This window comes from Phalangium opilio, unplaced genomic scaffold (assembly GCF_054372755.1).
Source record: "Phalangium opilio isolate 3A_F unplaced genomic scaffold, DU_Popi_V2 ptg000352l_1, whole genome shotgun sequence".
Lineage (NCBI taxonomy): Eukaryota > Metazoa > Arthropoda > Arachnida > Opiliones > Phalangiidae > Phalangium > Phalangium opilio.
This window is the reverse complement of record NW_028324228.1, coordinates 4293721-4303741: the sequence shown is the minus strand read 5'-3', so window position 1 is coordinate 4303741 and position 10021 is coordinate 4293721. Positions and strand designations below refer to the sequence as shown.

The following is a 10021-nucleotide window of genomic DNA, read 5'->3' as shown; positions in this document are numbered from 1 at the left end:
GACTCCAGATCAGAAGGCTGCGTGTTCGAATCACGTCCAGGTCAAAGAAATCATATAAATCAGTTTTTAAGTTGTTCTTAGAATTCTACCAATTAAAGCTTCCTTCAGGGGGCTCGGTGGCGCAATGGTAGCGCGTCTGACTCCAGATCAGAAGGCTGCGTGTTCGAATCACGTCCGGGTCAAAGAAATAATAAAATTGAGTTTTTAAGTTGTTTTTAGACTTCTACCAATTAAGCCTTCGTACAGGGGGCTCGGTGGCGCAATGGTAGCGCGTCTGACTCCAGATCAGAAGGCTGCGTGTTCGAAGCACGTTCGGGTCAAACAAACAATAAAATTTAGTTTTTACGTTGTTTATAGAAGTTCTACCAATTTAACCTTCGTTCAGGGGGCTCGGTGGCGCAATGGTACCGCGTCTGACTCCAGATCAGAAGGCTGCGTGTTCGAATCACGTCCGGGTCAAAGAAATCATACAAATCAGTTTTTAAGTTGTTCTTAGAATTCTACCAATTTAACCTTCGTTGAGGGGGCTCGGTGGCGCATTGGTAGCGCGTCTGACTCCAGATCAGAAGGCTGCGTGTTCGAAGCACGTTCGGGTCAAACAAACAATAAAATTTAGTTTTTACGTTGTTTATAGAAATTCTACAAATTTAACCTTCGTTCAGGGGGCTCGGTGGCGCAATGGTTGCGCGTCTGACTCCAGATCAGAAGGCTGCGTGTTCGAAGCATGTTCGGGTAAACAAACAATAAAATTTAGTTTTTACGTTGTTTATAGAAATTCTACAAATTTAACCTTCGTTCAGGGGGCTCGGTGGCGCAGTGGTAGCGCTTCTGACTCCGGATCAGAAGGCTGCGTGTTCGAATCACGTCCGGGTCAAAGAAATAATAAAATTGAGTTTTTAAGTTGTTTTTAGACTTCTACCAATTAAGCCTTCGTACAGGGGGCTCGGTGGCACAATGGTACCGCGTCTGACTCCAGATCAGAAGGCTGCGTGTTCGAATCACGTCCAGGTCAAAGAAATCATATAAATCAGTTTTTAAGTTGTTCTTAGAATTCTACCAATTAAAGCTTCCTTCAGGGGGCTCGGTGGCGCAATGGTAGCGCGTCTGACTCCAGATCAGAAGGCTGCGTGTTCGAATCACGTCCGGGTCAAAGAAATAATAAAATTGAGTTTTTAAGTTGTTTTTAGACTTCTACCAATTAAGCCTTCGTACAGGGGGCTCGGTGGCGCAATGGTAGCGCGTCTGACTCCAGATCAGAAGGCTGCGTGTTCGAAGCACGTTCGGGTCAAACAAACAATAAAATTTAGTTTTTACGTTGTTTATAGAAGTTCTACCAATTTAACCTTCGTTCAGGGGGCTCGGTGGCGCGATGGTACCGCGTCTGACTCCAGATCAGAAGGCTGCGTGTTCGAATCACGTCCGGGTCAAAGAAATCATACAAATCAGTTTTTAAGTTGTTCTTAGAATTCTACCAATTTAACCTTCGTTGAGGGGGCTCGGTGGCGCAATGGTAGCGCGTCTGACTCCAGATCAGAAGGCTGCGTGTTCGAAGCACGTTCGGGTCAAACAAACAATAAAATTTAGTTTTTACGTTGTTTATAGAAATTCTACAAATTTAACCTTCGTTGAGGGGGCTCGGTGGCGCAATGGTAGCGCGTCTGACTCCAGATCAGAAGGCTGCGTGTTCGAAGCACGTTCGGGTCAAACAAACAATAAAATTTAGTTTTTACGTTGTTTATAGAAATTCTACCAATTTATCCTTCGTTCAGGGGGCTCGTTGGCGCAAGGGTAGCTTGTCTGACTCCAGATCAGAAGGCTGCGTGTTCGAATCACGTCCGGGTCAAAGAAATAATAATATTTAGTTTTTACGTTGTTTATAGAAATTCTACCAATTTAACCTTCGTTCAGGGGGCTCGGTGGCGCAATGGTAGCGCGCCTGACTCCAGATCAGAAGGCTGCGTGTTCGAATCACGTCCGGGTCAAAGAAGTAATAAAATTTAGTTTTTACGTTGTTTATAGAAATTCTACCAATTTAACCTTTCTTCAGGGGGCTCGGTGGCGCAATGGTAGCGCTTCTGACTCCAGATCAGAAGGCTGCGTGTTCGAATCACGTCCGGGTCAAAGAAATAATAAAACTTACTTTTTAAGTTGTTTATAGAATTCTACCAATTAAACTTCGTAAAAGGGGCTCGGTGGCGCAATGGTAGCGCGTCTGACTCCAGATCAGAAGGCTGCGTGTTCGAATCACGTCCGGGTCAAACAAATAAAAAAAAATTGTTTTTACGTTGTTTATAGAAATTCTACCAATTTAACCTTCGTTCAGAGGGCTCGGTGGCGCAATGGTAGCGCGTCTGACTCCAGATCAGAAGGCTGCGTGTTCGAACCACGTCCGGGTCAAACAAATAATAAAATTTAGTTTTTACGTTGTTTATAGAAATTCTACCAATTTAACCTTCGTTCAGGGGGCTCGGTGGCGCAATGGTAGCGCGCCTGACTCCAGATCAGAAGGCTGCGTGTTCGAATCACGTCCGGGTCAAAGAAATAATAAAACTTAGTTTTTAAGTTTTTTATAGAAAATCTACCATTTTAACCTTCGTTCAGGGGGCTCGGTGGCGCAGTGGTAGCGCTTCTGACTCCAGATCAGAAGGCTGCGTGTTCGAATCACGTCCAGGTCAAAGAAATCATACAAATCAGTTTTTAAGTTGTTCTTAGAATTCTACCAATTTAACCTTCGTTGAGGGGGCTCGGTGGCGCAATGGGAGCGCGTCTGACTCCAGATCAGAAGGCTGCGTGTTCGAATCACGTCCGGGTCAAAGAAATAATAAAACTTACTTTTTAAGTTGTTTATAGAATTCTACCAATTAAACTTCGTAAAAGGGGCTCGGTGGCGCAATGGTAGCGCGTCTGACTCCAGATCAGAAGGCTGCGTGTTCGAATCACGTCCGGGTCAAACAAATAAAAAAAATTTGTTTTTACGTTGTTTATAGAAATTCTACCAATTTAACCTTCGTTCAGAGGGCTCGGTGGCGCAATGGTAGCGCGTCTGACTCCAGATCAGAAGGCTGCGTGTTCGAACCACGTCCGGGTCAAACAAATAATAAAATTTAGTTTTTACGTTGTTTATAGAAATTCTACCAATTTAACCTTCGTTCAGGGGGCTCGGTGGCGCAATGGTAGCGCGCCTGACTCCAGATCAGAAGGCTGCGTGTTCGAATCACGTCCGGGTCAAAGAAATAATAAAACTTAGTTTTTAAGTTTTTTATAGAAAATCTACCATTTTAACCTTCGTTCAGGGGGCTCGGTGGCGCAGTGGTAGCGCTTCTGACTCCAGATCAGAAGGCTGCGTGTTCGAATCACGTCCAGGTCAAAGAAATCATACAAATCAGTTTTTAAGTTGTTCTTAGAATTCTACCAATTTAACCTTCGTTGAGGGGGCTCGGTGGCGCAATGGGAGCGCGTCTGACTCCAGATCAGAAGGCTGCGTGTTCGAATCACGTCCGGGTCAAACAAATAATAAAATTTAGTTTTTACGTTGTTTATAGAAATTCTACCAATTTAACCTTCGTTCAGGGGGCTCGGTGGCGCAGTGGTAGCGCTTCTGACTCCAGATCAGAAGGCTGCGTGTTCGAATCACGTCCGGGTCAAAGAAATAATAAAATTGAGTTTTTAAGTTGTTTTTAGACTTCTACCAATTAAGCCTTCGTACAGGGGGCTCGGTGGCACAATGGGAGCGCGTCTGACTCCCGAACAGAAGGCTGCGTGTTCGAATCACGTCCGGGTCAAACAAATAATAAAATTTAGTTTTTACGTTGTTTATAGAAGTTCTACAAATTTAACCTTCGTTCAGGGGGCTCGGTGGCACAATGGGAGCGCGTCTGACTCCAGATCAGAAGGCTGCGTGTTCGAATCACGTCCGGGTCAAAGAAATAATAAAATTGAGTTTTTAAGTTGTTTTTAGACTTCTACCAATTAAGCCTTCGTACAGGGGGCTCGGTGGCACAATGGGAGCGCGTCTGACTCCCGAACAGAAGGCTGCGTGTTCGAATCACGTCCGGGTCAAACAAATAATAAAATTTAGTTTTTACGTTGTTTATAGAAGTTCTACAAATTTAACCTTCGTTCAGGGGGCTCGGTGGCACAATGGGAGCGCGTCTGACTCCAGATCAGAAGGCTGCGTGTTCGAATCACGTCCGGGTCAAACAAATAATAAAATTTAGTTTTTACGTTGTTTATAGAAGTTCTACCAATTTAACCTTCGTTCAGGGGGCTCGGTGGCGCAATGGTACCGCGTCTGACTCCAGATCAGAAGGCTGCGTGTTCGAATCACGTCCGGGTCAAAGAAATCATACAAATCAGTTTTTAAGTTGTTCTTAGAATTCTACCAATTTAACCTTCGTTGAGGGGGCTCGGTGGCGCATTGGTAGCGCGTCTGACTCCAGATCAGAAGGCTGCGTGTTCGAAGCACGTTCGGGTCAAACAAACAATAAAATTTAGTTTTTACGTTGTTTATAGAAATTCTACAAATTTAACCTTCGTTCAGGGGGCTCGGTGGCGCAATGGTTGCGCGTCTGACTCCAGATCAGAAGGCTGCGTGTTCGAAGCATGTTCGGGTCAAACAAACAATAAAATTTAGTTTTTACGTTGTTTATAGAAATTCTACAAATTTAACCTTCGTTCAGGGGGCTCGGTGGCGCAGTGGTAGCGCTTCTGACTCCGGATCAGAAGGCTGCGTGTTCGAATCACGTCCGGGTCAAAGAAATAATAAAATTGAGTTTTTAAGTTGTTTTTAGACTTCTACCAATTAAGCCTTCGTACAGGGGGCTCGGTGGCACAATGGTACCGCGTCTGACTCCAGATCAGAAGGCTGCGTGTTCGAATCACGTCCAGGTCAAAGAAATCATATAAATCAGTTTTTAAGTTGTTCTTAGAATTCTACCAATTAAAGCTTCCTTCAGGGGGCTCGGTGGCGCAATGGTAGCGCGTCTGACTCCAGATCAGAAGGCTGCGTGTTCGAATCACGTCCGGGTCAAAGAAATAATAAAATTGAGTTTTTAAGTTGTTTTTAGACTTCTACCAATTAAGCCTTCGTACAGGGGGCTCGGTGGCGCAATGGTAGCGCGTCTGACTCCAGATCAGAAGGCTGCGTGTTCGAAGCACGTTCGGGTCAAACAAACAATAAAATTTAGTTTTTACGTTGTTTATAGAAGTTCTACCAATTTAACCTTCGTTCAGGGGGCTCGGTGGCGCGATGGTACCGCGTCTGACTCCAGATCAGAAGGCTGCGTGTTCGAATCACGTCCGGGTCAAAGAAATCATACAAATCAGTTTTTAAGTTGTTCTTAGAATTCTACCAATTTAACCTTCGTTGAGGGGGCTCGGTGGCGCAATGGTAGCGCGTCTGACTCCAGATCAGAAGGCTGCGTGTTCGAAGCACGTTCGGGTCAAACAAACAATAAAATTTAGTTTTTACGTTGTTTATAGAAATTCTACAAATTTAACCTTCGTTGAGGGGGCTCGGTGGCGCAATGGTAGCGCGTCTGACTCCAGATCAGAAGGCTGCGTGTTCGAAGCACGTTCGGGTCAAACAAACAATAAAATTTAGTTTTTACGTTGTTTATAGAAATTCTACCAATTTATCCTTCGTTCAGGGGGCTCGTTGGCGCAAGGGTAGCTTGTCTGACTCCAGATCAGAAGGCTGCGTGTTCGAATCACGTCCGGGTCAAAGAAATAATAATATTTAGTTTTTACGTTGTTTATAGAAATTCTACCAATTTAACCTTCGTTCAGGGGGCTCGGTGGCGCAATGGTAGCGCGCCTGACTCCAGATCAGAAGGCTGCGTGTTCGAATCACGTCCGGGTCAAAGAAGTAATAAAATTTAGTTTTTACGTTGTTTATAGAAATTCTACCAATTTAACCTTTCTTCAGGGGGCACGGTGGCGCAATGGTAGCGCTTCTGACTCCAGATCAGAAGGCTGCGTGTTCGAATCACGTCCGGGTCAAAGAAATAATAAAACTTACTTTTTAAGTTGTTTATAGAATTCTACCAATTAAACTTCGTAAAAGGGGCTCGGTGGCGCAATGGTAGCGCGTCTGACTCCAGATCAGAAGGCTGCGTGTTCGAATCACGTCCGGGTCAAACAAATAAAAAAAATTTGTTTTTACGTTGTTTATAGAAATTCTACCAATTTAACCTTCGTTCAGAGGGCTCGGTGGCGCAATGGTAGCGCGTCTGACTCCAGATCAGAAGGCTGCGTGTTCGAACCACGTCCGGGTCAAACAAATAATAAAATTTAGTTTTTACGTTGTTTATAGAAATTCTACCAATTTAACCTTCGTTCAGGGGGCTCGGTGGCGCAATGGTAGCGCGCCTGACTCCAGATGAGAAGGCTGCGTGTTCGAATCACGTCCGGGTCAAAGAAATAATAAAACTTAGTTTTTAAGTTTTTTATAGAAAATCTACCATTTTAACCTTCGTTCTGGGTGCTCGGTGGCGCAATAGTAGCGCGTCTGACTCCAGATCAGAAGGCTGCGTGTTCGAAGCACGTTCGGGTCAAACAAACAATAAAATTTAGTTTTTACGTTGTTTATAGAAATTCTACCAATTTATCCTTCGTTCAGGGGGCTCGTTGGCGCAAGGGTAGCTTGTCTGACTCCAGATCAGAAGGCTGCGTGTTCGAATCACGTCCGGGTCAAAGAAATAATAATATTTAGTTTTTACGTTGTTTATAGAAATTCTACCAATTTAACCTTCGTTCAGGGGGCTCGGTGGCGCAATGGTAGCGCGCCTGACTCCAGATCAGAAGGCTGCGTGTTCGAATCACGTCCGGGTCAAAGAAGTAATAAAATTTAGTTTTTACGTTGTTTATAGAAATTCTACCAATTTAACCTTTCTTCAGGGGGCTCGGTGGCGCAATGGTAGCGCTTCTGACTCCAGATCAGAAGGCTGCGTGTTCGAATCACGTCCGGGTCAAAGAAATAATAAAACTTACTTTTTAAGTTGTTTATAGAATTCTACCAATTAAACTTCGTAAAAGGGGCTCGGTGGCGCAATGGTAGCGCGTCTGACTCCAGATCAGAAGGCTGCGTGTTCGAATCACGTCCGGGTCAAACAAATAAAAAAAATTTGTTTTTACGTTGTTTATAGAAATTCTACCAATTTAACCTTCGTTCAGAGGGCTCGGTGGCGCAATGGTAGCGCGTCTGACTCCAGATCAGAAGGCTGCGTGTTCGAATCACGTCCGCGTCAAACAAATAATAAAATTTAGTTTTTACGTTGTTTATAGAAATTCTACCAATTAAACCTTTGTTCAGGGGGCTCGGTGGCGCAATGGGAGCGCGTCTGACTCCAGATCAGAAGGCTGCGTGTTCGAATCACGTCCGGGTCAAAGAAATAATAATATTTAGTTTTTACGTTGTTTATAGAAATTCTACCAATTTAACCTTCGTTCAGGGGGCTCGGTGGCGCAATGGTAGCGCGCCTGACTCCAGATCAGAAGGCTGCGTGTTCGAATCACGTCCGGGTCAAAGAAATAATAAAACTTACTTTTTAAGTTGTTTATAGAATTCTACCAATTAAACTTCGTAAAAGGGGCTCGGTGGCGCAATAGTAGCGCGTCTGACTCCAGATCAGAAGGCTGCGTGTTGGAATCACGTTCGGGTCAAAGAAATAGTAAAAATCAGTTTTTAAGTTGTTTTTAGAATTCTACCAATTAAACCTTCGTAAAGGGGGCTCGGTGGCGTAATGGTAGCGCGTCTGACTCCAGATCAGAAGGCTGCGTGTTCGAATCAGGTCCGGGTCAAACAAATAATGAAATTTAGTTTTTACGTTGTTTATAGAAATTCTACCAATTTAACCTTCGTTCAGGGGGCTCGGTGGCGCAATGGGAGCGCGTCTGACTCCAGATCAGAAGGCTTCGTGTTCGAATCACGTCCGGGTCAAAGAAATAATAAAACTTAGTTTTTAAGTTGTTTATAGAATTCTACCAGTTAAACTTCGTAAAGGGGGCTCGGCGGCGCAATGGTAACGCGTCTGACTCCAGATCAGAAGGCTGCGTGTTCGAATCACGTCCGGGTCAAACAAATAATAAAATTAAGTTTTTACGTTGTTTATAGAAATTCTACCAATTAAACCTTCGCAAAGGGGGCTCGGTGGCGCAATGGTAGCGCGTCTGACTCCAGATCAGAAGGCTGCGTGTTCGAATCACGTCCGGGTCAAAGAAATAATTCAAATCAGTTTTTAAGTTGATTTTAGAATTCTACCAATTAAACCTTCGTAAAGGGGGCTCGTTGGCGCAATGGTAGCGCGTCTGACTCCAGATCAGAAGGCTGCGTGTTCGAATCACGTCCGGGTCAAACAAATAATAATATTTAGTTTTTACGTTGTTTATAGAAATTCTACCAATTTAACCTTCGTTCAGGGGGCTCGGTGGCGCAATGGTAGCGCGCCTGACTCCAGATCAGAAGGCTGCGTGTTCGAATCACGTCCGGGTCAAAGAAATAATAAAATTTAGTTTTTACGTTGTTTATAGAAATTCTACCAATTTAACCTTTCTTCAGGGGGCTCGGTGGCGCAATGGTAGCGCTTCTGACTCCAGATCAGAAGGCTGCGTGTTCGAATCACGTCCGGGTCAAAGAAATAATAAAACTTACTTTTTAAGTTGTTTATAGAATTCTACCAATTAAACTTCGTAAAAGGGGCTCGGTGGCGCAATAGTAGCGCGTCTGACTCCAGATCAGAAGGCTGCGTGTTGGAATCACGTCCGGGTCAAAGAAATAGTAAAAATCAGTTTTTAAGTTGTTTTTAGAATTCTACCAATTAAACCTCCGTAAAGGGGGCTCGGTGACGTAATGGTAGCGCGTCTGACTCCAGATCAGAAGGCTGCGTGTTCGAATCACGTCCGCGTCAAACAAATAATAAAATTTAGTTTTTACGTTGTTTATAGAAATTCTACCAATTAAACCTTTGTTCAGGGGGCTCGGTGGCGCAATGGGAGCGCGTCTGACTCCAGATCAGAAGGCTGCGTGTTCGAATCACGTCCGGGTCAAAGAAATAATAATATTTAGTTTTTACGTTGTTTATAGAAATTCTACCAATTTAACCTTCGTTCAGGGGGCTCGGTGGCGCAATGGTAGCGCGCCTGACTCCAGATCAGAAGGCTGCGTGTTCGAATCACGTCCGGGTCAAAGAAATAATAAAACTTACTTTTTAAGTTGTTTATAGAATTCTACCAATTAAACTTCGTAAAAGGGGCTCGGTGGCGCAATAGTAGCGCGTCTGACTCCAGATCAGAAGGCTGCGTGTTGGAATCACGTCCGGGTCAAAGAAATAGTAAAAATCAGTTTTTAAGTTGTTTTTAGAATTCTACCAATTAAACCTTCGTAAAGGGGGCTCGGTGGCGTAATGGTAGCGCGTCTGACTCCAGATCAGAAGGCTGCGTGTTCGAATCAGGTCCGGGTCAAACAAATAATAAAATTTAGTTTTTACGTTGTTTATAGAAATTCTACCAATTAAACCTTTGTTCAGGGGGCTCGGTGGCGCAATGGGAGCGCGTCTGACTCCACATCAGAAGGCTGCGTGTTCGAATCGCGTCCGGGTCAAAGAAATAATAAAACTTAGTTTTTAAGTTGTTTATAGAATTCTACCAGTTAAACTTCGTAAAGGGGGCTCGGTGGCGCAATGGTAGCGCGTCTGACTCCAGATCAGAAGGCTGCGTGTTCGAAGCACGTTGGGGTCAAACAAACAATAAAATTTAGTTTTTAGGTTGTTTATAGAAATTCTACCAATTAAGCCTTCGTACAGGGGGCTCAGTGGCGCAATGGTAGCGCGTCTGACTCCAGATCAGAAGGCTGCGTGTTCGAATCACGTCCGGGTCAAAGAAATCATACAAATCAGTTTTTAAGTTGTTCTTAGAATTCTACCAATTTAACCTTCGTTGAGGGGGCTCGGTGGCGCAATGGTAGCGCGTCTGACTCCAGATCAGAAGGCTGCGTGTTCGAAGCACGTTCGGGTCAAACAAACAA

At 44.2% G+C, this 10021-nt stretch overlaps 51 non-coding genes across 51 annotated transcripts; all 51 read left to right on the top strand.

Moving 5' to 3' along the window:
• The first annotated feature begins 110 nt into the window (after positions 1-110).
• On the top strand, positions 111-182 carry TRNAW-CCA (transfer RNA tryptophan (anticodon CCA)). Its single transcript has one exon. It is a non-coding gene; the product is annotated as a tRNA-Trp (tRNA).
• A 66-nt stretch (positions 183-248) lies between these two features.
• TRNAW-CCA (transfer RNA tryptophan (anticodon CCA)) lies at positions 249-320 on the top strand. The gene has a single exon. It is a non-coding gene; the product is annotated as a tRNA-Trp (tRNA).
• A 67-nt stretch (positions 321-387) lies between these two features.
• TRNAW-CCA (transfer RNA tryptophan (anticodon CCA)) lies at positions 388-459 on the top strand. The gene has a single exon. It is a non-coding gene; the product is annotated as a tRNA-Trp (tRNA).
• Positions 460-802: 343 nt separating this feature from the next.
• Positions 803-874, top strand: TRNAR-CCG (transfer RNA arginine (anticodon CCG)). The gene has a single exon. It is a non-coding gene; the product is annotated as a tRNA-Arg (tRNA).
• A 204-nt stretch (positions 875-1078) lies between these two features.
• Positions 1079-1150, top strand: TRNAW-CCA (transfer RNA tryptophan (anticodon CCA)). Its single transcript has one exon. It is a non-coding gene; the product is annotated as a tRNA-Trp (tRNA).
• Positions 1151-1216: 66 nt separating this feature from the next.
• TRNAW-CCA (transfer RNA tryptophan (anticodon CCA)) lies at positions 1217-1288 on the top strand. The gene has a single exon. It is a non-coding gene; the product is annotated as a tRNA-Trp (tRNA).
• Positions 1289-1493: 205 nt separating this feature from the next.
• On the top strand, positions 1494-1565 carry TRNAW-CCA (transfer RNA tryptophan (anticodon CCA)). The gene has a single exon. It is a non-coding gene; the product is annotated as a tRNA-Trp (tRNA).
• A 67-nt stretch (positions 1566-1632) lies between these two features.
• On the top strand, positions 1633-1704 carry TRNAW-CCA (transfer RNA tryptophan (anticodon CCA)). The gene has a single exon. It is a non-coding gene; the product is annotated as a tRNA-Trp (tRNA).
• A 206-nt stretch (positions 1705-1910) lies between these two features.
• Positions 1911-1982, top strand: TRNAW-CCA (transfer RNA tryptophan (anticodon CCA)). The gene has a single exon. It is a non-coding gene; the product is annotated as a tRNA-Trp (tRNA).
• Positions 1983-2049: 67 nt separating this feature from the next.
• Positions 2050-2121, top strand: TRNAW-CCA (transfer RNA tryptophan (anticodon CCA)). The gene has a single exon. It is a non-coding gene; the product is annotated as a tRNA-Trp (tRNA).
• A 65-nt stretch (positions 2122-2186) lies between these two features.
• Positions 2187-2258, top strand: TRNAW-CCA (transfer RNA tryptophan (anticodon CCA)). The gene has a single exon. It is a non-coding gene; the product is annotated as a tRNA-Trp (tRNA).
• A 67-nt stretch (positions 2259-2325) lies between these two features.
• Positions 2326-2397, top strand: TRNAW-CCA (transfer RNA tryptophan (anticodon CCA)). The gene has a single exon. It is a non-coding gene; the product is annotated as a tRNA-Trp (tRNA).
• Positions 2398-2464: 67 nt separating this feature from the next.
• On the top strand, positions 2465-2536 carry TRNAW-CCA (transfer RNA tryptophan (anticodon CCA)). Its single transcript has one exon. It is a non-coding gene; the product is annotated as a tRNA-Trp (tRNA).
• A 67-nt stretch (positions 2537-2603) lies between these two features.
• On the top strand, positions 2604-2675 carry TRNAW-CCA (transfer RNA tryptophan (anticodon CCA)). The gene has a single exon. It is a non-coding gene; the product is annotated as a tRNA-Trp (tRNA).
• Positions 2676-2741: 66 nt separating this feature from the next.
• TRNAW-CCA (transfer RNA tryptophan (anticodon CCA)) lies at positions 2742-2813 on the top strand. Its single transcript has one exon. It is a non-coding gene; the product is annotated as a tRNA-Trp (tRNA).
• A 65-nt stretch (positions 2814-2878) lies between these two features.
• Positions 2879-2950, top strand: TRNAW-CCA (transfer RNA tryptophan (anticodon CCA)). The gene has a single exon. It is a non-coding gene; the product is annotated as a tRNA-Trp (tRNA).
• A 67-nt stretch (positions 2951-3017) lies between these two features.
• Positions 3018-3089, top strand: TRNAW-CCA (transfer RNA tryptophan (anticodon CCA)). The gene has a single exon. It is a non-coding gene; the product is annotated as a tRNA-Trp (tRNA).
• A 67-nt stretch (positions 3090-3156) lies between these two features.
• TRNAW-CCA (transfer RNA tryptophan (anticodon CCA)) lies at positions 3157-3228 on the top strand. The gene has a single exon. It is a non-coding gene; the product is annotated as a tRNA-Trp (tRNA).
• Positions 3229-3295: 67 nt separating this feature from the next.
• Positions 3296-3367, top strand: TRNAW-CCA (transfer RNA tryptophan (anticodon CCA)). Its single transcript has one exon. It is a non-coding gene; the product is annotated as a tRNA-Trp (tRNA).
• Positions 3368-3433: 66 nt separating this feature from the next.
• TRNAW-CCA (transfer RNA tryptophan (anticodon CCA)) lies at positions 3434-3505 on the top strand. The gene has a single exon. It is a non-coding gene; the product is annotated as a tRNA-Trp (tRNA).
• Positions 3506-3572: 67 nt separating this feature from the next.
• TRNAW-CCA (transfer RNA tryptophan (anticodon CCA)) lies at positions 3573-3644 on the top strand. The gene has a single exon. It is a non-coding gene; the product is annotated as a tRNA-Trp (tRNA).
• A 66-nt stretch (positions 3645-3710) lies between these two features.
• Positions 3711-3782, top strand: TRNAG-CCC (transfer RNA glycine (anticodon CCC)). Its single transcript has one exon. It is a non-coding gene; the product is annotated as a tRNA-Gly (tRNA).
• A 67-nt stretch (positions 3783-3849) lies between these two features.
• TRNAW-CCA (transfer RNA tryptophan (anticodon CCA)) lies at positions 3850-3921 on the top strand. The gene has a single exon. It is a non-coding gene; the product is annotated as a tRNA-Trp (tRNA).
• A 66-nt stretch (positions 3922-3987) lies between these two features.
• TRNAG-CCC (transfer RNA glycine (anticodon CCC)) lies at positions 3988-4059 on the top strand. The gene has a single exon. It is a non-coding gene; the product is annotated as a tRNA-Gly (tRNA).
• A 67-nt stretch (positions 4060-4126) lies between these two features.
• On the top strand, positions 4127-4198 carry TRNAW-CCA (transfer RNA tryptophan (anticodon CCA)). Its single transcript has one exon. It is a non-coding gene; the product is annotated as a tRNA-Trp (tRNA).
• A 67-nt stretch (positions 4199-4265) lies between these two features.
• TRNAW-CCA (transfer RNA tryptophan (anticodon CCA)) lies at positions 4266-4337 on the top strand. The gene has a single exon. It is a non-coding gene; the product is annotated as a tRNA-Trp (tRNA).
• A 344-nt stretch (positions 4338-4681) lies between these two features.
• On the top strand, positions 4682-4753 carry TRNAR-CCG (transfer RNA arginine (anticodon CCG)). Its single transcript has one exon. It is a non-coding gene; the product is annotated as a tRNA-Arg (tRNA).
• Positions 4754-4957: 204 nt separating this feature from the next.
• On the top strand, positions 4958-5029 carry TRNAW-CCA (transfer RNA tryptophan (anticodon CCA)). The gene has a single exon. It is a non-coding gene; the product is annotated as a tRNA-Trp (tRNA).
• A 66-nt stretch (positions 5030-5095) lies between these two features.
• Positions 5096-5167, top strand: TRNAW-CCA (transfer RNA tryptophan (anticodon CCA)). The gene has a single exon. It is a non-coding gene; the product is annotated as a tRNA-Trp (tRNA).
• Positions 5168-5372: 205 nt separating this feature from the next.
• On the top strand, positions 5373-5444 carry TRNAW-CCA (transfer RNA tryptophan (anticodon CCA)). The gene has a single exon. It is a non-coding gene; the product is annotated as a tRNA-Trp (tRNA).
• Positions 5445-5511: 67 nt separating this feature from the next.
• Positions 5512-5583, top strand: TRNAW-CCA (transfer RNA tryptophan (anticodon CCA)). The gene has a single exon. It is a non-coding gene; the product is annotated as a tRNA-Trp (tRNA).
• Positions 5584-5789: 206 nt separating this feature from the next.
• Positions 5790-5861, top strand: TRNAW-CCA (transfer RNA tryptophan (anticodon CCA)). The gene has a single exon. It is a non-coding gene; the product is annotated as a tRNA-Trp (tRNA).
• A 67-nt stretch (positions 5862-5928) lies between these two features.
• On the top strand, positions 5929-6000 carry TRNAW-CCA (transfer RNA tryptophan (anticodon CCA)). Its single transcript has one exon. It is a non-coding gene; the product is annotated as a tRNA-Trp (tRNA).
• A 65-nt stretch (positions 6001-6065) lies between these two features.
• Positions 6066-6137, top strand: TRNAW-CCA (transfer RNA tryptophan (anticodon CCA)). Its single transcript has one exon. It is a non-coding gene; the product is annotated as a tRNA-Trp (tRNA).
• A 67-nt stretch (positions 6138-6204) lies between these two features.
• Positions 6205-6276, top strand: TRNAW-CCA (transfer RNA tryptophan (anticodon CCA)). The gene has a single exon. It is a non-coding gene; the product is annotated as a tRNA-Trp (tRNA).
• A 484-nt stretch (positions 6277-6760) lies between these two features.
• On the top strand, positions 6761-6832 carry TRNAW-CCA (transfer RNA tryptophan (anticodon CCA)). The gene has a single exon. It is a non-coding gene; the product is annotated as a tRNA-Trp (tRNA).
• A 67-nt stretch (positions 6833-6899) lies between these two features.
• Positions 6900-6971, top strand: TRNAW-CCA (transfer RNA tryptophan (anticodon CCA)). The gene has a single exon. It is a non-coding gene; the product is annotated as a tRNA-Trp (tRNA).
• Positions 6972-7036: 65 nt separating this feature from the next.
• TRNAW-CCA (transfer RNA tryptophan (anticodon CCA)) lies at positions 7037-7108 on the top strand. The gene has a single exon. It is a non-coding gene; the product is annotated as a tRNA-Trp (tRNA).
• A 67-nt stretch (positions 7109-7175) lies between these two features.
• On the top strand, positions 7176-7247 carry TRNAW-CCA (transfer RNA tryptophan (anticodon CCA)). The gene has a single exon. It is a non-coding gene; the product is annotated as a tRNA-Trp (tRNA).
• A 67-nt stretch (positions 7248-7314) lies between these two features.
• Positions 7315-7386, top strand: TRNAW-CCA (transfer RNA tryptophan (anticodon CCA)). The gene has a single exon. It is a non-coding gene; the product is annotated as a tRNA-Trp (tRNA).
• A 67-nt stretch (positions 7387-7453) lies between these two features.
• TRNAW-CCA (transfer RNA tryptophan (anticodon CCA)) lies at positions 7454-7525 on the top strand. The gene has a single exon. It is a non-coding gene; the product is annotated as a tRNA-Trp (tRNA).
• Positions 7526-7867: 342 nt separating this feature from the next.
• Positions 7868-7939, top strand: TRNAW-CCA (transfer RNA tryptophan (anticodon CCA)). The gene has a single exon. It is a non-coding gene; the product is annotated as a tRNA-Trp (tRNA).
• Positions 7940-8004: 65 nt separating this feature from the next.
• TRNAW-CCA (transfer RNA tryptophan (anticodon CCA)) lies at positions 8005-8076 on the top strand. The gene has a single exon. It is a non-coding gene; the product is annotated as a tRNA-Trp (tRNA).
• Positions 8077-8143: 67 nt separating this feature from the next.
• TRNAW-CCA (transfer RNA tryptophan (anticodon CCA)) lies at positions 8144-8215 on the top strand. Its single transcript has one exon. It is a non-coding gene; the product is annotated as a tRNA-Trp (tRNA).
• A 66-nt stretch (positions 8216-8281) lies between these two features.
• On the top strand, positions 8282-8353 carry TRNAW-CCA (transfer RNA tryptophan (anticodon CCA)). The gene has a single exon. It is a non-coding gene; the product is annotated as a tRNA-Trp (tRNA).
• A 67-nt stretch (positions 8354-8420) lies between these two features.
• On the top strand, positions 8421-8492 carry TRNAW-CCA (transfer RNA tryptophan (anticodon CCA)). Its single transcript has one exon. It is a non-coding gene; the product is annotated as a tRNA-Trp (tRNA).
• A 67-nt stretch (positions 8493-8559) lies between these two features.
• TRNAW-CCA (transfer RNA tryptophan (anticodon CCA)) lies at positions 8560-8631 on the top strand. Its single transcript has one exon. It is a non-coding gene; the product is annotated as a tRNA-Trp (tRNA).
• Positions 8632-8973: 342 nt separating this feature from the next.
• Positions 8974-9045, top strand: TRNAW-CCA (transfer RNA tryptophan (anticodon CCA)). Its single transcript has one exon. It is a non-coding gene; the product is annotated as a tRNA-Trp (tRNA).
• A 67-nt stretch (positions 9046-9112) lies between these two features.
• TRNAW-CCA (transfer RNA tryptophan (anticodon CCA)) lies at positions 9113-9184 on the top strand. Its single transcript has one exon. It is a non-coding gene; the product is annotated as a tRNA-Trp (tRNA).
• A 618-nt stretch (positions 9185-9802) lies between these two features.
• Positions 9803-9874, top strand: TRNAW-CCA (transfer RNA tryptophan (anticodon CCA)). The gene has a single exon. It is a non-coding gene; the product is annotated as a tRNA-Trp (tRNA).
• Positions 9875-9940: 66 nt separating this feature from the next.
• Positions 9941-10012, top strand: TRNAW-CCA (transfer RNA tryptophan (anticodon CCA)). The gene has a single exon. It is a non-coding gene; the product is annotated as a tRNA-Trp (tRNA).
• Positions 10013-10021: the final 9 nt, after the last annotated feature.